Source organism: Cyprinodon variegatus, unplaced genomic scaffold (genome assembly GCF_000732505.1).
Source record: "Cyprinodon variegatus isolate N-32 unplaced genomic scaffold, C_variegatus-1.0 Scaffold281, whole genome shotgun sequence".
Lineage (NCBI taxonomy): Eukaryota > Metazoa > Chordata > Actinopteri > Cyprinodontiformes > Cyprinodontidae > Cyprinodon > Cyprinodon variegatus.
The window spans coordinates 88353-111752 of record NW_015150734.1 but is presented as its reverse complement, the minus strand read 5'-3'; the positions used below and the strand labels follow the sequence as shown (position 1 = coordinate 111752).

The following is a 23400-nucleotide window of genomic DNA, read 5'->3' as shown; positions in this document are numbered from 1 at the left end:
CAACAACGTGTTTCACTGGAGTTGAGAATATTGATGATGCCCTGTTTTTTTTTAGGTAAAATACAATACATAATTGAGAGAATTATATATATTCTCTTTGGAAAAAAAGGCCTCTTACTTTCCATAGTAATGCTTTGTCCAAATTTATGGAGAAAGCAGCAGATATTTGTCACATCTACAGCATTACCTACAGCCTTTGCTGATCAGCTTTCATGTTGCCTTTCTAAAAGAAATCCTAAATTCAGTGATGTCAATGTATTATCCAATCGTGGAAAACTGGTTAGCTCTGACATTTTTGCACCTTTCTACACGCTTTAGCGCATCTTAAGAGTATCCACATTTATAAAAGCAAACTTTTGTTGTTGTTGTTGCTGCTTTACCATTTTTCCTCCAAGAGATTTGACTGATTTTCAGATGAATAACGCAGAAATAAAAATGCAGATAGAGTGTCCTGACTCTTTTTTCTCATATTATTAGAAAGGGAAGGAGAGCCTCATAAAAAAACATGCTGGGAGAGATGTTCACCTGAGACAGCGCAGTCACCAACGCTCCGGGCACATCAGCGTGACCTAAATGCTGACAGTGTTTGAAGTTTGAAGAAAAAGCGACACAAAAGCATCTCGATCTGAAACTGTTGTCCTTGGGGAAGGGGGGGTGTAGAGATGGGAAGTAATGGAGAGGAAGACATGAAGGAGATAGAGAGAGGAGGACAATAATAAAAAAAAAAATTCCCACAGGCCTGCATGAAAGTTCAGGCCAGGCGTTTTGTATACCTGTTCTGTCATCTTATACCTCTTTACGTCTCTTAAGTCATTGTGTTTACACAAGCTGCTACTGCCGTCTCCCTGTTGTCTAACCCGCCGTGGCTGTTCCACCATCTTTCCCTTCTTTCTTTGTCTCTTTTCCTGCCTGTTGGAAATCTGCGAGGCTTGCTCGTCGACGCCAGCGTCTGTTAATCCCCTCCCAAAGCACCTTAGCAACGCTAGGAATTTAGAGATACTAAAAAAACACACCAACACACACACAACACGACAACTGTTCTTAACACTGGGCTCATATTGGCAAGAGTGGCCACATCTTGAGATGTGTGTGTGTTTTCCATAAGTAGTTTGTAACAATCTGGAAGGGTGTGATAACCAAGGATCTCTTAGGAGTGTGCATTTGTGTGAGTATGTGTATGTGTAAAGAGAGAGCGTAGGTTTTTTTATGGTAACACCAGAAACCTGGTAATCACTGCATGTAGTCACCTGAGAAGCTCCTTATCTTGTCTCTGGGCATGTTTTTGTCTTTGTCTGTTTACTATTTGCCGTACCACAGCCTCAATGAGGGAGAGAAAGAAAAAAAAAAAGAAAAATAGACCAATTATTACATGACTTATGCTATCATGGGTGCAACTTTGATGTTGTTATCCAAATACCTTTCATGGAAAAAAGGCAAATCAATAAAGCAAGGTTACAACACTCATAGGAATTACGATGTCAGTTATTTTTTCCATTTATTAGTTTTGTAGTCTTTTTCATAACAACACAGATCACCCCTCCACCTCCTGCTTTTCTCTGCCCAAAATCAATTACTTAAGGGGCAATGGTAAAATAATTGAGGGCACATTTAGGCCTTGGAATTAATACATATTTTAAAACGCTGAAAGTTTATTCTGCAACTTTTAACTTTGAGGTGTTAATTTACTTCTGAATTCAAAGGCACATTTTTTTATTATTATTTGGAGGCAGGAAGAGGAGTTTGACAGTCTATTTCATTTGTGCCCTTTTTTCTACTTAAAACAAATCATGTCAACAGCTGCAAAAAAAAAAAAAAAAAAAACTTGCACTAGGTTCAAACCAAATTCTATTACATGCTCACTCAAACACACACACACACAACAAAGATGTTAATAAGAACATAACTAGTCACCTTGATGACAAACAATATTTTCTGTCTTTAGTCCCAATGAAATCTAGGCCATCAAGAGGTTTGTTTTCAAATTAAAAATTCTCCATCTTTCCCAAAGCAACTGAAGGTCATGGTCAAAGAAAAAACAAATAATAAAGCTTTGATTTATTCCCTTTAACAAACGATAACTCTGTTTAAGTTACATTTTCTCTGGCTACAGAGCAATTAGGAATATTTTGGAAAAGTTTGAGGCAAATTCTGCTAATCGGACAATTCAGCAGATTCTTGGCAAACATGCCAGCTTATGGTATAAGAGTATTAAGACGGTGAGGCTGTTGTCAAGAGAAAGAGAGCTGTTGTAGGTAATCCAATTTTTGTGTGTATAGAGCCTTGCAAAAGTATTCCCACCCAATGAATTTCCTTTAGCTCTGTCCCTTGAGAAATACTACTGCGAGTGTTTTCAAACCAGATTTATTTAACAGCTCAACAAAAAAACAGGGTGATAGGGAAGTGGAAGGAATTATTTTTTGTTTTGTATTTGATTTTAACATATATAGGTATGAAAATCCAACTGTTCCTGCATTTGTTTCAATTCTTTCATAGGAGGTCTTCAAAACTTTGCACATCTTGGCATTTCTTCCCCATTCTTCTTTACAAAAAGAACCATGATCTGTAAGACTGCAGAGCATCTTGGAAGATTAGATTTCCTTACTGTGGCTGTGAATAAAGATATACTTTGATCTGAACTATTCAGTTAAAGCTTTTAGATAGCTTTGCCATCGATCTGCTATAAGGTAAAGCTCTGTTTTAGTTCAGGTCCTTTTGCACCCTCCAAAAGGTGTTCCGTTAGTATTTGAATGTATTTATCTTCCCTTTGACTCTGGCAAGTTCATTGTCCCAAGTGAAAAAAAAAACCTTCCCCAAGGCATGATGCTCGTCTCTTGGGGTTTGCGTTTTGAATTCCATTAACACAGAAAAATATGTACAGAAGAACGCCACTGACTTACAAAAAAAAAAATTTAATCACTGAATTTTGTGAATTCTGAATTTAATCCTATAATCTGGATTTACTTTATGTGTTTAGCGATAAACGTTATAGATTCAATCCACTCCATCTCCTTTAGAGATGAACAGCTCCTGACATAGTGTACTAGTTCAGGTCAGACAAGTTCTTGGTAGAATCACACTTGTGCCACAATTTTTCTATTTCAAAGCACTTTTCCCCTGGATGCCTGCAGCATATTTCTCTATGGAGCTGTTAGTCCCTCCAGGGCCTTTACCAAACACCATTTCTTTTTGTTAAGATCACATTACACTGTAGTAAAATATATCTACATAAGCAGGTTGGTGACACACTTTTTACAATGGATTTTATAGAGGATACATGTCTGACTAAATGGAATGGATAAATGCATGCAACATGTGTCTAAACTAGAAACTCTACTTAAAAGCCAAATTATCCTTTCACATCTGCTTTACAACTATACAAAGGGTATCAATACTTATGCAAGGCACGGTTTGTCTGTGCATATACCTGATGCCCTAAAATCAAACACCAAACAAAGGCAATGGGATGCAGGGATCATGTCACTGAGGAGTTTGAAGGGCTTTATAATCACATGGTAAAGCAAACTTTAGCTTTTTCACATTTCCTTTGAGGTCCTTTTTTTTTCTTGATCGCAGTGCCTTTTCTCCCAGTGCTGGATGTAATGATGGCCAGTAAAGAGAAGAGACAAGGGGCTATCTGTAAATCATCATCTCCACTGGACGATCCAAATTCACTGGTAGCGGTCACATAGCTGGAAGAGACAGACAGAAAGAAAAAATAGACAAACAGTATCAGAGTAGTTATTCTCTTACAATGTAATTCTTTATGATGCTGATTAATTAAGATATCAGTTCAATCAGAAATTATACCATGAATCTACTCTTAAACAGTTTGATATCTGGCATCAATTTAATGGCTGTGAAAACTAATAGCGGCCAGTTGTGATCATTAAGAACAATTTATTCTTGCTTCTTCTTCAATATTTCAGTGTGACATACAAATCCTTCACTTGTTCCAATCAGACTTATCTAAATGACTCGGGTTGTTGATCACTCGATCCAACGAGGGTCAGAGGTCAGCCATTTCAAGCAGCTATCAGCGGGTTGCAGGTTGCAGCAGGTGCCATAAAACTGCTGTTTCTTATCAGAAACCTTTGACCCCTCATTAACCCATCGCTGCTGCTTTGACAATTATCACCTGACAATGAGGAAAAGAAATCCTTCACAGCATCCGGTGGGCTCATGCGTTTATTGTTCTTTGGTGTGTTTTAGATTGATTGTCTATTTGTGTGTATGAAACAAAAACAAAATACATTAAGATGTGCTTGAATACATTAAGCAAATAAAAACTATTTAACTGTTTAATAAATTTGTTATAAATTTTACCAGGAAACACTTCCTCAGAATTTTTAAGCATTGTTTATTAAAATCATTTAAGATTATTTAAGTATTTGAATCTTTTCTTGCAGCGTAACAATCAGCAACCCTGTAATGACACTGTATTTAGTCAGAAGTTACGTTTTTGCAGGGTAAAATACATAATACATAAAAAAAATTAAGATTTGATAAATTATTTATGTCTATTTGTCTTAAAAGTTTTTATTTTATATGTTCCTTTACATTTACATTACATTACATTCGTTTAATTGAATATTTTTGGATTAGGTTGCAGCACCTTTGTTCAGTAATATTTTCTGACTGGATATCTGGACTTAAAAGGACAAACTTTTAGGTAGTGGAGTTTATGTTATCACAACCAGATGCGAGAAAATGTTTAAAAAAGAATAAAAAAAACAATTTAAGTGTCAGGATTTTTTTCTAATTAGATGTGGTGACATTCTTTTACCCAAGAATCAATTTTTTGTATTTATGATTTTATGCAAAGCAGGACTAAAAAATAATAATAATAATAATAAAAATTACAACTTAACATTGATAAATATTTCCATCTCCTCCCTTGAGTTTATTTATTGTCTTACTTTCCTCAGGTCAGCAAATGCTCTGACAATTAATAAGTAAAAAAAGGTTGAAATAGCTAGAACTGTGAGAGACAACCCAGGATGAGGACTGAGATTTATATTAGGTTGTCAAAAGGAGTGAGCAAAGAATCCAGACTACACTGTTAGAGAGCCATAGGTAAAGTTAAGATTTTGTACAAACATTCATTATTTTGAAGTGTTTGTTCACAACTTGAAGGGTGCTGTTCCTTCCACTCAGCCCTCGAAGCTGCAGGGCAGAGGCTTTTTAGATAATAGTTATTTTTGTTTCATATCCAAAAGACATAAATTTGACCAAAAAAAAAACAGGAAAACTTTATTCCCAGAGAACAGGATGCAGTATGCATCTGATATATTGTGTTTATGACTTTTTTCTTTCTTATTCAATTGCACAACACCGGGTCAGTAAAATTACTCGTACTCGTACTCGTCTCCCGCTTTATCCGGAACCGGGTCGCGGGGGCAGCAGACTAAGCAGAGACTCTCAGACTTCCCTCTCGATGTGGAGGGGAACCAGCTCTACACTGAGCCTCTTCGGAATGACCAAGCTCCTCACCCTATCTCTAAGGGAGAGCCCAGCCACCCTGCGGAGGAAGCTCATTTCAGCCGCTTGTATCCGGGATCTCGTTCTTTCGGTCATGATCCAGATTTCATGACTATAGGTGAGGGTAGGAACGTAGACCGAACGGTAAATTGAGAGCTTTGCCTTTTCGCTCAGCTCTCTCTTCACCACGACAGACCGGTGCAGCGTCCGCATTATTGCAACAGCCGCACCGATCCGTCTATCGATCTCTCGCTCCATTCTTCCCTCACTCGTGAACAGGACCCCAAGATACTTGAACTCCTCCACCAGTAAAATTACTTCACCACTTTTTGGACTGACAAGAGCTGGAGTTGTACAGACGCTATAACCTTTTTGTCTAAAATCCAGACATCTCTCAAAGTCAATTAAAGTTTTCTGTCTGCAGAATTTTCTGCAAGGACAGAATATTTACTTGCTGTCTAAAACATGCCACTCGCTTTCAACTTGAATTTTATTCAGATGATATATTTTCTTATAGGATTAGTTTTCAGAGAGCATCTTTAGAAAGATCTTTAGTTAGATCTCAGGGTTATAAATCACATTTATGACAATGAAATGAAAATATGGCTGGAAGGTGTAAGATAAAAAGCTGCAAAATGTGTTACCAATTGATGTTTTTTTTAAACTAAATTAACATATAACATTTGTGCTGAAGAGAGTAATAATCAATCAATCAATCAAGCTCTTTGTAGCATGTTTTATACAGTTATCTAACAATTAGTGCTTTACAGGATTTAAATCTACCACCCTCATGCAAAATCCAACAAGCTCATAATGTTTTAAAAATCATTGAATGCCTCAGTAAACGAGCTGCTTATGGCAAGGGCCGTATCAAAAATTAATGTTTTAAAATCTATACATTTTCAGGGAAAAAAACACAGTTCTTTTTAAATCTTTAACTACTTGTTGGAACAGAGAGTTAAGCTGATCAGCTGACCTCAGAGTTCTTGATTTTATAAGGGAGGATAATTGAGATGAGTGAGGCTCGGTTTATACTTCATACATTGTACAGGGCGAAAGTGTATACGTGCCAATGTTCGCATCGCTGTCATGATGCCTGCATGTGCATCTCTGAATTTGTGGAAGTTGGCATGTGCTGTTCTTCATTCAGAATGAATGACAAGTCAACATTTCATCCACATAAAAAAATCACTTCTTTAAAAACACAAGAAAGAGGATAGACAGGATATACTACAAACAAAAACAATTAAACAAAACTAGACATGAGGTACAAAAGATTGTACTGTATACATTAACTGTTATTATTAGCATGGTTTAAAAACTTCTCAGCTTTTTTCTGTAGGACTAAGTTGTATCTAGGATCCTTTACAAAGAGCTTAAAATGGGTTTTATAAGAAGGAAATTTTGCATGAAGCAGTGTCAGGTTATTAATCATTTATGTTAACTGCAGAAATACTCAGATGATTGCATGCATTGGGTGTATCATGAGATGGACAAGAAGCTCAGTAAAGGGAGCTTGCAAATTATGCATCAATTAACTATGTATCTTTCATTTGGTGTTGCTCTTTCTTAGTTTAGGTGACAAACCATAAACAAAACATGTGTGGACACATTCGTGGACACTTTACATTTGTGGACACTTTACATTTTACTTAATAAAATATGCCAGGGAGTTGCATATTTGTTCCTTATTAATTAAGATTGTTATTTTAAGCTTAAATATTCAGCCTGTATATGGTTTTCTGTGATGCGTCATTATGAGGGTGAGCCTATGAGAAGTGGGCAAAACGCAGTTCCCGTCCTATTATTTTTGGAAAAGCAAGGCTCCTAATTAGAGATGACAAGGCATGGGATGCCAAAAGATGAATGAAAACAGTGCACATTTTAAAAGATATCTTAAGCTATGCCAAGAATGGAGCATGAGTGCAGATCCAATCCAGAAACAAAAATCAAACTGGAGGCCCACAAGTCTGAGAGACAACAAAGTCTCTTTAGTAACTATTTTAGAACTTTTAGGGATGACGGAATTAGATGAACAAAGACAAAATGTCTTAATGTAATTTTTCTTTCATAATAATATATTAATCTAGTTTTTTTTTTTTTATAATTTTTTAAGATTAAAAATAAACACTTAAAATGTGTGTTTCCTCTTGTTGATAAGTTTCTTTTTCTTTTCTACTTTTAGAGTGAAGCCGTCTCACTTAACAGCCTAATCAGAGCTCTTCACCCAGCCAGCTACCGTTACTTTATAATTGATTTAAAATTTAGATTGTTTTACTTAGATCAAATAGCTCATGCATCATTTTGTTGTGAAGGTTTTTATTTGATTACCCAGATTAAGTGACTAGTTAACAAGAATATTTGTTATAATCATGTGATTGCCAAGTACATTTTGACACCCACTACTCCCTCCACATTTACTAGCACCATTAATAAGCAAAGATGCACATAATTATAAAGATATATTCAGATTATAGGAAAAACACACTGAAAAAAAAAAAATCAGATTTGGTCCCAACAGGAATTTAATGATTTCAGCTAAATAAGTGGTCCACCTAATGGTCAATCATGCTGGTGTTATGTTTATTTAAGACATATGCTTTGCTGTCCGCGCAAAGCATATGAGATTTGCTTTCACAGTGGCCTGCTGTCGCCATAGGCTGTCTCTACCCAACAGTGGCGAGTAATAACAAAGATGGCACAGGCACAACGCAGTAGAGGAGGAGTTACATGACCAACGGGGAGCAAATAGCAGTGATCATCTGGCCAAACCGTAAGTTAACTGAGTTCACTATGAAGTCCACTATATAGTCCCCACTCTAAATAGTGATTGAGGGATTTAGGGGTTAGAGCAGATGTTAGGGCTCAGTAAGCTTGTATGAGCTATGAGAACAGCAACTTTTAAACAAAGCTTGCACAAGGAGAAACGGGCTGGTGCATGCTCTCACACATGTTTAATTGGCATTCCCTCTCGAGAGCAGGTACAGGGTTGTGCATTTGCATTTTTTCAAAGTGGAGAGGGCGGGTCTTTTAAAATATTTGCATAAAATCTTCTACTATACCTTTAAAAAAAAGAAGGTAAATAGAATGTATTAAATTAGGTTTAAGTATTCGTCGAGAGGAGCCAGTTGAGGTGGCTCGGGCGTAACCCTGGTGAGGTGTTCCTCCGTGTGGGATGGACATGTCCCCCCGGGATGAGGCCCAGGGGGAGTCCCAGGACGCGGTGGCGGGACAATGTTTCTCAGCTGACCCAGGAGCGTCTCTGGGTTCCTCCAGAGGAGCTGGCCCAAGTGGCTTGGTAGAGGGATGTCTGGGCTTCCCTACTGAAGCTGCTACCCCTGCGACCCGACCCAGCATAAGCGGAAGAACATGTATGGATGAATGGATGGATATTAAATCCAAGAAATTATGGTTATAAGTCCAGCTTAGGTTTCCTCCAAAACTTCTAATGTGAGTTTTTTTTTTATTTTTTGCATCCTATTGACCTTTATTGAGCCATTTACTGTTTATGTAAGTTTCCTTACATTGGTTATATTTACTGATGTTTGTTTTTCTGTTTTTACCTTTGTGTTTTAATAATTTCCATGTTGTTCATGTTTTAAAGTTCTTGCCACATTTAAAATCATTATTTTATTTGCGTACATAACATTGCAAGTATTCATGACATTAATGATTTTATTGAAAGAAAAAGCTCTAAAAGTAAGACCTTTTTCAATAAACAAAATAATTATAATACAAGTAATTAATTTGAATTATCAATGCATTTTTTAAATTATTTTTGGTAATTAAAAGATAAATAGAAACATTTAAAGGATTATTTGGTATGTAAAGGAACTCCACGAGTACACCTAAAAGGCGAAAGATCTTTTTGTTGAGGAATTTAGATAAGGGTTAGATGATAAAACAATATCCAAAGCTTTTAACATCTTGCCTAACACTAGTCAATGCATAATCAGAAAGACTATAAACAGCCAAAGATTTTTTTTTTTTTTTTATCTAAAAAGGCTCAGCAAAGAGAGTATTAATTAGGAAGGCAGCAGGCCAATTATCATGATCTTTGAGCGGAAGACTGGCTCAATGATTCATTACATTTAGCTGTCTAGCTCTGCCTGGTTGTTCCTTACTGCTCATCTCATCCACCTACTCCTAACTCCATTTAAGGTGCTTGCTCACAGTCATCAGAACCAGATTATTTTCATTCTTTCTAGCCAGTGGTGAGAGTGGTTTTAGAGTTTCTTGGTGTTTCTGATTTCCTGATGCTGACCTGTTCTGTCTCTCAACCACTGAGCCTGCCTGCTTCCATCTGATCTGTTTGCCTGAAATGTCTTTGGACTCCTGGATCACTGAGCCTGCCTGTTCCTGTTCTGACCTGTTTGCCTGATTTGGCTTCGGACCTGGCAACGTGAGTTGCCACTTCTTGTTGGCAAGCCACGCCTTGATCCTACCTCGTTCTCAGGACACGGGCTGAACTGCTAAACCAGGTTAGTGACTCACGCATTCATGTCATCCCCCGTCAGATTTACGTGATTACTAACCTGTGTTTCCTTTTACAGATAGACACCCTAGCCTCTGCAGCTGCTGAAGCACAGACCCGTCCTTAAATAAACACTTTTGAATTATCTCACTGTCTGTCTCATCTCAGAATCAGAATTCTTTATTTGTCATTGCTCCACAGGGGTGCAACAAAATTTCTCGAAAAAAAGAAAAAAAAAACAGTACAAGCAATTAGTGCAAATTTAAAAGAAAAATAAATACGAAAAAGTTTAAAAAGGGATACTGCGGGCTCTCCTGAGGTAGCGGGCACAGGTTATTGGACGTGAGGTAGCATTATTGATAGTTACAGTTGTTACAGTGTATGTGAGGCGTTCAGGGCAACAACAGCTCTAGGAAAGAAGCTGTTTCTCAGTCTGGTTGTTTTTGTCCTTATTGCCCTGAAACGTCTCCCAGATGGGAGCAGTTCAAAAAGATGGTGACCGGGGTGTGAGGAGTCCCTGATGATGCTGCAGGCTCTCCTGAGGCAGCGGGTGGAGTAAATCTCCTCCAAGGAGGGGAGAGGGCAGCCAGTCAGTCTTTGGGTGGTGTTGATGACCCGTTGGAGCTGCTTCTTCTCTGCTGCAGTGCAGCTGGAGAACCACAGCGAGATGCCGCAGCTCAGCACCGACTCCACTGTGCAGTGGTAGAAGGTCCGCAGCAGCTCTGGTCGTAGGTTTTTCTTCCTGAGAGTCCTCAGGAAGTGCAGACTCTGCTGCGCCTTCTTCAGGATTGCAGTGGAGTTGGAAGTCCACGTCAGGTCCTCGCTGATGTGGGTGCCCAAGAACCTGAAGACTGGCACCATCTCCACCCTTTCCCCGTTGATGATGATGGGCTGTGTGTCCTGTTTACACCTCCGAAAGTCAACGATGAGCTCCTTTGACTTGGAGGTGTTCAGAGTCAGATTATTGTCCATGCACCATGCTGACAGATGCTTCACCTCCGTCCTGTAAGCTGTCTCATCCCCTTCTGAGATGAGCCCCACCACCGCGGTGTCATCTGCAAACTTGATGATGGTGTTGCTCGGGTAGGTGGGGGTGCAGTCGTGGGTGTAGAGGGTGTAGAGGAGGGGGCTCAGCACACAGCCCTGTGGAGAACCCGTGCTGGTCCTCACTGGAGAGGACAGGTGGTGTCCTACTCTTACCCTCTGGGAGCGGTCTGTCAGAAAATCCAAAATCCAACTACAGGTGCTGTTGGGGAGACCCAGGTGTCCCAGTTTGCTCACCAGCCGGCTCGGGATTATAGTGTTGAACGCCGAGCTGAAGTCGAGGAAGAGCAGCCTCGCGTAGCTCCCCCGCTGCTCCACGTGGGTCAACGTGGTATGCAGGGTGGTGGCAATGGCATCCTTTGTGGACCAGTTGGCCCTGTAGGCAAACTGGTGGGGATCGAGTGTGGGGGACAGGTGTGATGTGATATAACCCCATACCAGTTTCTCGAAGCACTTCATGTGTGAGTGCTACTGGCCGGTAGTCATTCAGGCTGGTAATGTTTTTCTGTTTAGGCAGAGGAACAATGGTGGAGGACTTCAGGCAAGGTGGGATGGAGCACTGGGAGAGGGACTGGTTAAAGATGGCAGTGAAAATCCCCGCTAGCTGGTCTGCGCAGTCTCTCAACACCCTCCCAGTCACCCCGTCGGGTCCAGCAGCTTTGCGTGGGTTCACTGCTCTCAGGACTCTCCTCACCTCCTGTGTCTCCACAGTGAAGGTCTGGTTGTTGATGGGTGTAGCCTGCAGTGTGGACCCCGCTGGTGGTTCAACCTCAAAGTGGGCGAAGAAGTGGTCAAGCTCTTCCGCCATTGAAGCGTCCCCCGAGATCACGGTGGTGTTGCTGGATCTGTAGTTGGTCAGGTGCTGGAGTCCCTGCCACACCTGTCTGCTGTTATTACTGCTGAAGTCGGCCTCAATCCTCTGCCCATAGTCGATCTTGGCCTCTCTGATGCCTCTCCTCAGTGCAGCACGAGCACAGCTGTAACGCTGTAAGGCGCTGTTCCTCTCCCTCAGCAGTGCCTTGACATCCTTGTTCATCCAAGGTTTCTGGTTAGGAAACACCCGGATGCACTTCTCCACTGTGACAGTGTTGACACAGTGGTGGATGTAGCCAAGCACAGCCGAGGTAAACACCTCCAGGTCCTGGTGGCTGAAAACGTCCCAGTCTGTGCTTTCAAAGCAGTCCTGCAGCTGCAGAGAGGCACCGTCGGGCCACGTGGTCACAGTCCGGGTTGTGGGGGGTGAACGCTTCCTCAGCGGTGTGTAGGCCGGAATCAGGGGCAGGGACATGTGGTCGGAGGCTCGCAGGTGGGGCAGCTGGATGGCCCTGTAACCATGCGTAATGTTCGAGTAGGCCTTGTCCAGAGTCTTGGTTCCCCTGGTGGCACATTTAATGTGCTGGTGGAATTTCTGGAGCACTACTTTCAGTTCAGCATGGTTAAAATCCCCTGCGACCACATGCACTGCTTCCGGGTGTTTGTTTTGTTGCCGACTGAGCGCGTTATGAAGGTGGCTAAGGGCCGAGCTAGTGTTAGCATCCGGTGGTATGTACACAGCAGTTATCAAGACAACGGTAAACTCACGGGGAAGGTAAACAGGCCTGCATCTGACCGTGATGAACTCCAGGTCAGCGGAGCAGTGCCTATCAATGGTGGACGTGTTTGTGCACCAGCTGTTGTTCACGTACATACACAGTCCTCCTCCCCTGGTCTTACCGGAGTCTCCTATCATGCTGGTGTGCTGTGCGGCCTGCTAGCTCGATAGCCGTGTCTGGAATGGATAAATGAAGCCAGGTCTCCGTGATCAGCAGGATGCTACAGTCCCGAACAAGCCTGTTTGCTTCGAGCTGGAGCTTCATCTCGTCCATCTTATTTGCGAGGGATCTGGCGTTGGAGAGGAAAACGCTGGGCAGCGACAGTCAGTGTGGTTGCTTCCTCAGTTGGACGAGGATCCCAGCCCGGCATCAATGCTTTTGCTTCCTCTCCCTACGCCGCCTCCTCCTCCTGCCCGCGGGGATGAGTGCGCACGGTGGGCCCGGTGTCCGGGCTAACTCCGGTGGTATGTTGCGTGTGTCCGTAAACTCTTCAGATGTGGGCTGTTTGCACCGTAATCCGATACGGAAAATATCCTGTCGGCTGTAGGTGGTCAGCGCACGACAGGTTGAACAGAGAAGAAACAGAATAACTAACCAAAACGCTAAAAAGCACTGTTCTGTGTGAGAGCTACGAGCTACGAGCCGTTGCGACCATGCGTGCCGCCATCTCAGTTAGATGGTTAACTTAGATGACAACATCTCAAATACTGGATCCCTGTTCTAAGTCATGACATGAATGGTATCTATGGAAGAGCTAAGTACACAACTAATGTTTGGAGAACTTGTTAAAAGAACCATAAGTTCTATGTTAAAAAAATCAGTCCTTTATAAAATGGCAAAGTATGATGTGGAAAAAAGTCCTGAACAAATCTATTTTGGAGTTTAGTACAAGCTTTGAAGCAGATATGGGTTTAGTAGGTCAACATTTTTTTTATTTCTTCTATGTGGAGGTTGGTGTTCTTGCCTGATGAGGTAAAAAATGTATTTGTTGGCCAATGTGCAAAATTTCTTGTCCAAAGATTAACACAGCACATAACATGCCTACTAGGATGCTTGTTTGCGATCATTTGCTTCAGTTGGTTGGAACTGATGGACAGATTGTTGGAATTATATTGTGAGCAATAAGAATTGACAGAATTGAGAATGAGGTGAAATTTTACAATCTAAATAAACAACAACCCCAAACAGAGTTACAGTACAAAATTTTAAATCAAAGATCATGTGTTAAAATATCCCAGTCAATGTATAGAGACAAATCACAGAATTTGTTCAAGAGTCACTCATGATTCCTGTCACTCTCCGATTATGCTTAACAAGCTTGAAGGTTTCTTTATTCATCACTTGACAGAGCTTTGTGGTTCTAAACAAAGAATAATAATATAATGTCAGTTATTACTAATTAAACCAAATACTCATAAACCGTTCTTAACAGATGTTACATGCAAAACCTCACATGGGTGGTTTTACACACAATAACAAGCATGACATCAATTAAGAGTAAACATGTATATTCTACTACGTAAACTACCTTATTAACTCTGGATATTGCATACTTAAATTTCTACACACACAAAGCAAATGAGGTGGAAATGAACGGTGAACAGCAGCTATAAACTCCTTTCCTGTCTGTTTTTGCTTAATTTACGGAGGGCTGCAGCTTAAACAAAAATTTAGCAGCTTTTTAGCATCTATTGAAACCTCATATTTGTTGACTTTTGGTTATGCAGGACTAGATAACCAGTGGAAACAGTGAACTCAGAGACTTCCCTCCCCCCAGACACCTTCTTCAACTCTTCTGGGTAAAGGTAAATCTATTCCAGGACGAGCTGGAACGAGCCTTTAGTGTGTCCTGGGCCATCCATTGGACTTCCTCCCAGTGGGACATGTCTGGAACAGCTCAAAGGAGGTGTCCAGAGGGCATCCAAAACAGATGTCAAAGCCACCTTAGCTAACTCCTCTCGGTATTGAAGAAAGGCAGTTTGAACCCAAGGCTCTTCTGGATGGCTGAGCCCCTCAGCCTATATTTTGGGGAGTGCCTGGCCACCCTACAGAGGATTATCATTTCAGGGATGAATCAGGGATCTCACTTTTCCAGTCATGATCTAGCTTCTATGACCATCAGTGTTTAAGTGAATGTTGTGTAAAGCGCTTTGTTCGAGTCTCCTGACTTTAAAAATGGCTAAAATCTGATTTATACTTCGAAACTGGGTTGTCTGCGTAGGTGTTTCAGTGAACACAAAGACGTCCCCGCCCCCGCTGCAGACACTCTGCTGCACGTCTCCCAAATCGTAGGTGACCGCAGACAGTGCCGCAGACAGGAGGCCTCTGATTTGTCAAATCTACATCCGTTCTACTCATGCGTATCTCCTGTTTGGTACCTAACCGACTTGTTTTGTTTGTATGACCACCATTGTGGAAAACGACTCGTGAAGTTGGACCAGCTAGAAATGCGAGATGTGCGGGAACCCTGGGACCCTTTTTCCACCTGGATCCCCGCTCTTTTTCGCCACTCATGTCCCTCGGTTGTCGGACAAACTTGCCCCCATTTCTTCCACGCCTCGGCCGCATCTAGACCCACAGCAAGTTTGTGATTTTCCCCTTTTGCATTGTGGCATGGAATAAAATAGAGCAGACCGTGCTTTATTATTGAATATTAATCAAAAAATTCTGCGTCATACCTGTGACAAGCTCACTGTGACACACTGCTGCGAGAGTCTAACCAGCCCTTAAATAAGGGCCACTTACCATAATTAAGGGTAGGAACATAAACCAAACAGTAAATTAGTGCAGTGGCTGCAGAACAGCAGCAGCTGCATCGATCCATCGGTCCATTTTCTGCTCCATTCTCCCCTCACTCATTACCAATTCAAGAGATACTTGAATTCCACAACTTTGGCGGGAAATCTGCTCCGATCTTAAGAATAGAAGTCACCCTTTTCTGGTTGGAAAACATTGACTTGGACATGTAAGAGCTTATCTTCATCAGACCTGATTCGCACGCAGCTGGGAACCACCCAAGTGTATGCTGTAGGTCTTGACTAGAGGAAGCCAGCTGAACCACATCATCCCCAGAAAACAGGAATGAAATCTGCTGGTAACTAAACCAGACCCCCTCTAGCACTCTTGCTGCACCTAGAAATCCTGTTCATTAAGGTTATATACAAGACCAGTGCCAGAGGGCAGCCGTGCTGCATTTCAACAAGCATGGGAACAGGTCCAGTTTAATTCCGGCAATGCCACTTTTACATTGGCCAGATGAAGGCCACGAGTAAAGGGCCCCAAGCTCTGTATTCCTGAAGTGCCTCCCACAAGCCACTATATTATACTATTAAATCCCTTCACCAGGTTCACAAAGTGTATGGAGAATGTTTTGGATATCTCCCATAAACCATCAAGTATGCTGCAGAGAGTGTAGATCTAGTCCAGTGTTCCATGACTGGTTGCACTACACTGCTCTTCTTGAAGCCGAAGTTTGAAAATCAGCCAGACTCTCCTTCCTAGCACCGTGGCATATAGGTCTTCCCAGGGAGGCTGAGAGGTGTGATCACCCTGTAGTTTGAACACTGCATCTGGTTCTGCTTATTCTGGAGTGAGACCAAACATCCAAGTCTGTCAAGTGTGTCCCACTTCCTCCTCTTCCAGCATATCCAACCCAACATATCCAATCCCCTCTTATCGACAGAGTGTCCAAGAAATATGGTCAAATCTCAAAAGATATAACAACAGAGTCAATTATTGACCCCTAGTCTATGGTGTCCTGCTCCCAAGCGCACTGACTGATACCCTTATGCTTGAACACAGTGTTCATTATGGACAATAAATGACTTGCTCAGAAGTATAATAGAGAAACACTACTCAGATTCAGACCTGTTGGGTAGTTCCTCCAAATTACTCCCCTTCAGGTGTCACTATCATTTCCCACATATGGATGTTGTACTTACAGAATTAAGGAATCATAGAGTGTGGTATTACCTAAGCTGGGGGAAGACATGCAGAACACCCCAGCCCTCCTCCTCTCTTTGCTCACGCCTCCAGAGTAGAAAAGAGTCCAAGCTCTTTCAAGAAGCTGAGAGTCCTTGAGTCTAGACTGTTTGTGGTGGTGAAGCTGACTTTGCCTAGCGGGTATCACTCAACCTCACAAACAGGCTCCTTCCCGCATGAAAGTTACAAAGCTAGTCCACAGAGCCGGATTAGGTGTCCGTGGATATGGTCCCTTCTGGTTCCCCTGCAAGTGTTGGGACCAATGAGGGATTGCCTCACCTCTCAATTGAATTTGGCGCAGTCAGATTTCAAGCGCACCAAGTCAGCCCAAAGACATGGTATTAGAAGACTGTTGCCTATTTAGTCATTAGGGAGATGAGTCACTGATTGCATAAACACAGAGACAGGTGCTGTTGATACTTTTCCAAATATTGAGCAAAGATGTGAAGTGATGTGTCTAAGAGTACCAAAAGGAGCATTACCAAGTAATTCTCACTGCAAGCAGTCTTTCTTTATAAACTTTCCATTGAAAGCAGCACTGTTGGTATGGTTTTGGAGTGGGGGCAACTGAGGCAGTTATCCCAGACGCTTGGTAAAAGGGGTGTTAAAAACTGGTCTCTCTGACCATTAATTTATAGACGAGAATATTATTGTTTATGTTAGTTTTTTTTCTTCAAATTAGGGCCGCCTCTGGATGAAAATATAATTTATAATTTCTTTCTGCATATTTATCCATCACTGTAACCTGAGTAATACCACTCAAATCACAGTTACAACTAATAATAATAATAATAATAATCAATCCAATTTGTACCGCACTTTTCATTAACAAAAATCTCAAAGTGCTACACGGTGCAAATAAAATCAAAGATAAAAATCAACATCATAAAAATCATGTGGAGGCAGAATAGGCTTGCTTAAATAAAAAAAGTCTTCAAGCCTCTTTTAAAATCAATCAGTGGTTGTGGAGCTCTCAAATGATCTGGGAGAGAGTTCCAGAGACGGGGGGCAGCGACAGCGAAGGCCCGATCTCCCATGGACCTTAATCTGGAGCGAGGAAGGTGAAGGAAGTTGCAGTCTTGTGATCGAAGAGATCTGGTGGATGAATGGGGAGTGAGAAGGTCCTTCAGATAATCCGGTGAGGATTCGTTTAAACACTGATGGGTGATGAGCGCGATTTTGTGTTGAATTCTGCAGGTGATGGGAAGCCAGCGAAGGTCATGCAGAATAGGTGTAATATGGGCAGATTTGCGGGCCCTCAAGAGAATCCTGGCTGCGCTGTTTTGAATGTATTGGAGCTTCTGAAGATGTTTTTTATTTATTTATTAACTAGTCCTCTAACCTCTGTGGCCTCTGCTCCGATGGCACTAACAGTGCAGCAGCTTTTTTAAGCAAACTCTTGTGTTAGTTTTTTTGTGGAAGCTATAACTAGTTCAGGTTTTAATAGGTAGCATTTGATGGCTGGCAAGGGTTAATAGCTGCACTGTTTGCTAACTTTCTGTATACTGAGGGTTCTATAAGATGCGTCTTCACCACTCTGCCTTCACATGCCATTTGTGGCTAGAGGTGTGCAACTGTAAATGAAAAGGAGATAGCGCTATAGAACCTTAACTGCAATAGAAAGGTTTGGTCTTTAAAGCTCAAGCATAATTACGTCAAACAAGTAAAAGCATAAAACTAGAATGATGTCGATCACCCAACAAGTATGGAAAGCCAAAGTTGTTAAAAATCAATTAAAAGTTAGGCAAAAAAACAAAACAAATCTATTGTTATATTAAGTCAATACATTAGATTAACAATTTTTTTTTTGCATTTTGAGTAACTATTTCATACATTATATAACTTTGCATTGGAATATATATACTCCATATACAATAAATGAAATAGATCCCACTCTGTTTTTATCAATTCATTTTTTTAAAGTTCCTAGCTATTACCTAAAATGCCGCTCATATGTAGCTCTGCCAAGGAGGTAATGTTTTCATCTGTCTGTTTACTGTCTGTCTGTTCTCAAAATAACTAAAATACTGTAGTTATGGATTTTGCGAACAAATTATTCAATTTTGAATCTGGATCCAGGAATATTTTGACAGATTCTGTGAATACTGTTATTAACTTAAGGTGGAAGTCACAATATGTCTAGGGAAATGAGCTAGGCTACTTTGTGGAGGTCTGCGCTCTCCTAGTGATTTTCGAGTTTCTTCTACATCTGTGTGTATTTCAAATTCTATTAAAAAAACATTAGCCTCAAAAATTTGTGGGATTTGTATTACTGTACTGGTATTATTATTTGGGGTCTGTTCCAAGGAGGAGAGATTAAACATCTAAAGTATGAAGCTAATAGAATGGAAAAGAGGGGTAACTATGCCTGCCAGCACAATTCTTGCAGTATTTATAGGTTCATAAACACACGAAAATCCATCTTGTCCATCTCACGCTCCAACAGTTGAAGACCAACTGTTAAAAGAAGGTAAAAAGAAAATAAAAACTCCACATACACACTGCGTACATTACTAGAAGCAAGATTTTTTCATCTTGCTCCTACAGCGGTTAGAACAAAATGGTCTTATTTTATTCTTAGAGCTTTTTCTCGAAGTTTTCTGATGCTTTTTCTAACTTCGTCTGGGTAGAAACTTTTTCTCACAGGGTCTCTGAGAACAACTGTGTAGAGGTTATTATTTGGATGGGCATTGCTTAGTAGAAAAAGCAGAATAAATGTTCTCCATTTGTTTTGAGATAGGAAATCCCTACTTTCGGGTGTGGAAATCTTGACAGTAAACTATTATGTATGGTAATGGTTTTGTTGAATTTGTAGGGTACATATTTTAACCTCATAAAACCCACTTAAGGTGGACCTTAAGTGGGAGTAATAACTTAAGTGGAATTTTCTATGCGTTCAGCTGTGAACTCCTTGTGAAGTGTGAATTCTTGGAGATGAACCCAATTTCGTTCTTGTTCTTTTCACCTCCGGAACAAGAAAAGAGGGTTTGGTTATTACAAAAAATTTAAGGAACAGGGGCTGGATGAAAAATTCAACCAAAACAGGGCAGTGATATTTAAATGCATTTTATTTCAGAAAAATGTTTGACTGGAGCTCAGAGGTCACGGGATTGGCTGGGCTTGAGTGGTGCAGAGTGGCAGCCTAGATCCAAGGCAGGAAGACACAGTCAGAATAGTGTCAGGCTGGCTCGCTAACAGAAGTAAGAACAGGTCAGCTAACAGACAGGCAGACAGGATGAATGCTGAATTAGTCTTACCGGGATGACTCAAGATAATCGGTTACTGATGACTGGTCTGAGGGCTGGTTATATAGGGGTGGGAACATATAAAACCAGTGAGAGCTGATTGTGGAAAAGGTTGAGCTGGGCAGTTGTATGGAATGAGTGATTAGCCCAGCATCCATACCAAGATCATTATAGATACCCCCACATCCGAGTGGCACCAGATTCACCACTTTGGAGATGGGGAAGGGCCTGATAAACCGGGGTGCCAGCTTATTGCTGTCTACCTTCAACTGTAGGTCCTTATTGGAGAGCCAGACCCTCTCTCCGGGTTGGTAACGCAGGGCTGGGACCTGTCAGCGATCAGCAGCCCCGGCCTGGACCTCGGACAAGCGGAGAATGGCTCTCCTTGCACACTGACACCAGAGGGCGCAGAGACGGGCTAACAGAACCCTGGAATTACTCTACTCGGTGGTGAATACTGGTGGCTGGAAGCCATACACCATGTAAAAGGGGGAGAGGCTGGTGAAGATGAAAGGCATAAGATTTATGGCATGCTCTTCCCAGGGAAGGTTCAGCATCTACTTGTTGGGGTTGGACTCACAGAGGAGACGAAGTTTGGTCCTGACCTCCTAGTTCACCCTCTCTATATGACCGTCGGTCTGAAGTTGGAAGCACGACGACAGGTTGATGGAGATTCTTAATATTGAGCAAAACTCCTGCCAGTAATGGGCCACAAACTGAGGGCCTCTGTTGGACGGGATGTTGGCTGGCAGCCCTTGCAGATGGAAGACCTCCCTAGGCAGGATAGTGCCCATTTCTCTAGCTAAAGTTAGCTTGGGCAGAAGGACCAAGTGGACCATCTTAGAAAATCTGTCCAAAATGGTGAGGATGACCAAGTGACACTTGGACACCAGCAGACTTGTAAGGAAGTCCTTGGAAAGAATGGACCATGGCCGAGAGGGCATTGGCAGAGGGTGAACCAGGCCATACAGGGTTTTCCAGGAGACCTTGGGCTGGTTACATTGTGGGCAGGCAGCTACAAACTCCTTGATATCATTAGTCAAGGTGGGCCACAAAAACTGGAACGGACGATTCTGACAGACTTGGTAATACCAGTCTGACAGTGCAGATGGGAGAAATGGCAGAAGTTTAGGACATTATTGATCAGTGGATTAGGGACATATAGTCTGCTTATGGGGCAGGCCTCAAGCATCCGTGCTCCATCCAGAGACCTCTTGACCTCCCTCTCAAGGTCAAACCTTGTGATGGAACACCTAATAGTGTGGGGTAGAATGTACTCCCGTGCCTTTTTAGTACTCTCTTCCCTGGTCTCAAACATCTTGGACAGGGCGTCCGGCGGTCCGTACTTGTACCCAGGCTTGTAAGACAGGGAAAAGTTAAAACGTCCAAAAAATCGGGCCCACCTGGCCTGCCTGGAGTTGAGTCTCTTTGTTGTCCTGAGATACTTCTATTTTATCCTTAGACGTAGACAAACTTTATTGCCATTTTGTATACACAGAGTGTATACAAAATGAAATTTTGTTTTGTACAGCTCTCCTGACATTTCCATTTCTTAAAATGTAGCAGCGATTAAATGTAAACATTGTGGGAGAAAATAACATGGTACAAAAAAACCCTGCATTGTTATGGTCAGTTTGATGCAGAGTCTGCACCAAAAAGGGTAGCTTAGATCCATTAAACTATTGTCTCCACTTTTCCAAGGCAAGCTTGACTGCTAAGGAGTTCCTGGTTGCCCATGTTGTAATTGCGCTTCCTGGAGAAAAAGGCACTGGGTCCTCTGGCTGAGGACGGCCCCAACTCCAGGAGTGGAGGCATTCATCTCCACAACAAACTGTTTGTCTGGGTCAGGGGAGCTGAAATAAACAGGGACCTGAGCCACATAAACACCCTGTTTGTCTGGTCGTTCCAAGGGTACTTGACTTTGCTTGAGATCAGGGCATGAAGGGGAGAAGAGACTTGGCTATACCCACGGATAAAACTCCGGTAAAAGTTAGAAAATCCCAGATACCTCTGGAGCTGCTTCCTGTCAAATGGGATAGGCCACTCTTTGACCTTTGCTGGGTCAATAGAAATCTCACCCGGGAACACCTTGATGCCAAGGAAGGTAATGGAAATGAAATGGAATTCACACTTCTCCGCCTTTACGAACAGCTGGTTCTGGAGAAGACGGAGAGGGACAGCACAGACATGTTTTCTGTGGGCCAAGAGCTTCTCTGGATAGATCAGAACATCATCAAGGCAGATGAAGACAACATGACCAATCATGTCCCGGAGTACCTTGTTATCAAGGTTTTGGAAAACCGCCAGGGCTTTGTTTGGCCCAAATGGCATGACCAGATATTTATAGTGGCCAGAGGGAGTGTTGAAAGCCGTCTTTCACTCACCTCCTTAATACGAACCAAATGGTAGGCATTCTGAAGGTCCATTTGGTAAAGATCTTGGCCCCCTGAATCTGGTCGAAGGCTGAGTTATTAAGCAGAATCGGGTAGTGGTTCTAGACAGAAACCTCTTTTAGTTCCCTAGAGTCAATGCAGGGTCTGAGGGACCCATCCTTCTTCCCTACGAAAAAGAAATCTGCGCCAACGGCATAGGATAAAGGGCGAATTATCCCAGCCTTTAGCGACTTGTTAATTTACCTCTACATGGCCTGGGATTAAGGTAAGGACAGGGAGTAGAACTGACCTCTGGGGTAGTGTTAATTTCGTTAACGAAAACTAAAGGAAAATATTTTCGTCAACACACATTTTTTACCGAAGAAAACGAGACAAGATTAAAATCCCCACTAATAAACAATAACTGGGAGAAAATCAGAAATAATTATCGTAGACTAATAAAGACGAGACGATAATGCAGTTCGGTAAATAAAGACTGGGCTAAACTCTATGGACATTTTAGTTCATTAACAAAGACGAGACGAAAATTACATATCCTCCTCCGCCTCCTCCTCGTCAGCTCTTCCGCCACACACCCACTTTCAAACCTGAAGCGGCTGGGCACAGAGTAGCCTACACAACACATGGAGCAGACAGGAGCTGGATTCACCGCGAGGCGGAGACAGGTTGTTTGTATGAGTTTGAAATGGATTGTCAAATGTAGTTTTTACAGAGACTTAGTCTTTGTTAAGGAAAAAAACAGACCTATATGCTACTTATACACTAGGAATTTCTGTTATGCTGTGCATCTATCCTGACATTGTATTAATTTCTGTTCCAGATTGAAGATACACCACCCACCAACAACCTACCAGCCACCCAGAAACAATGACAGGCCAGCTGTAGGTGGCAGGAAAGCACTTTTGTTGTATCAGTTGGAGTTTTTTTTTTTTCACAACATTGACCTCAAATCTATTTATTTTATTATTCTATGTGAACTAGCTTTAAACAGCCAGCACTTGTGTTTATTTTATTTATTTGTTTCCTTTGTCAGGTGTATTTTATTTGTTTTAATGCAAGCATTTGTGTTTGTGTCTTTGAACCTTAACAATGTTCGAAATAAATATGCAAATGTTAGGTTTTATTATTTATACATCATGTGCACTGTTATTTTGTTAGTCAGATTAGACAGAGTAGAAGGCCTTCCTTCACAT

General features: G+C 41.7%; 1 long non-coding RNA gene across 1 annotated transcript in view; it reads right to left on the bottom strand.

Annotated features, from left to right (window-relative positions):
- Nucleotides 1–1483: 1483 nt before the first annotated feature.
- Nucleotides 1484–23400, bottom strand: part of LOC107090111 — a 40359-nt gene continuing 18442 nt past the window's right edge. Inside the window, exon 3 of the long non-coding RNA XR_001481467.1 lies at nt 1484–3689. This is a non-coding gene — a long non-coding RNA (uncharacterized LOC107090111). The remainder of the gene's footprint in view (nt 3690–23400) is intronic.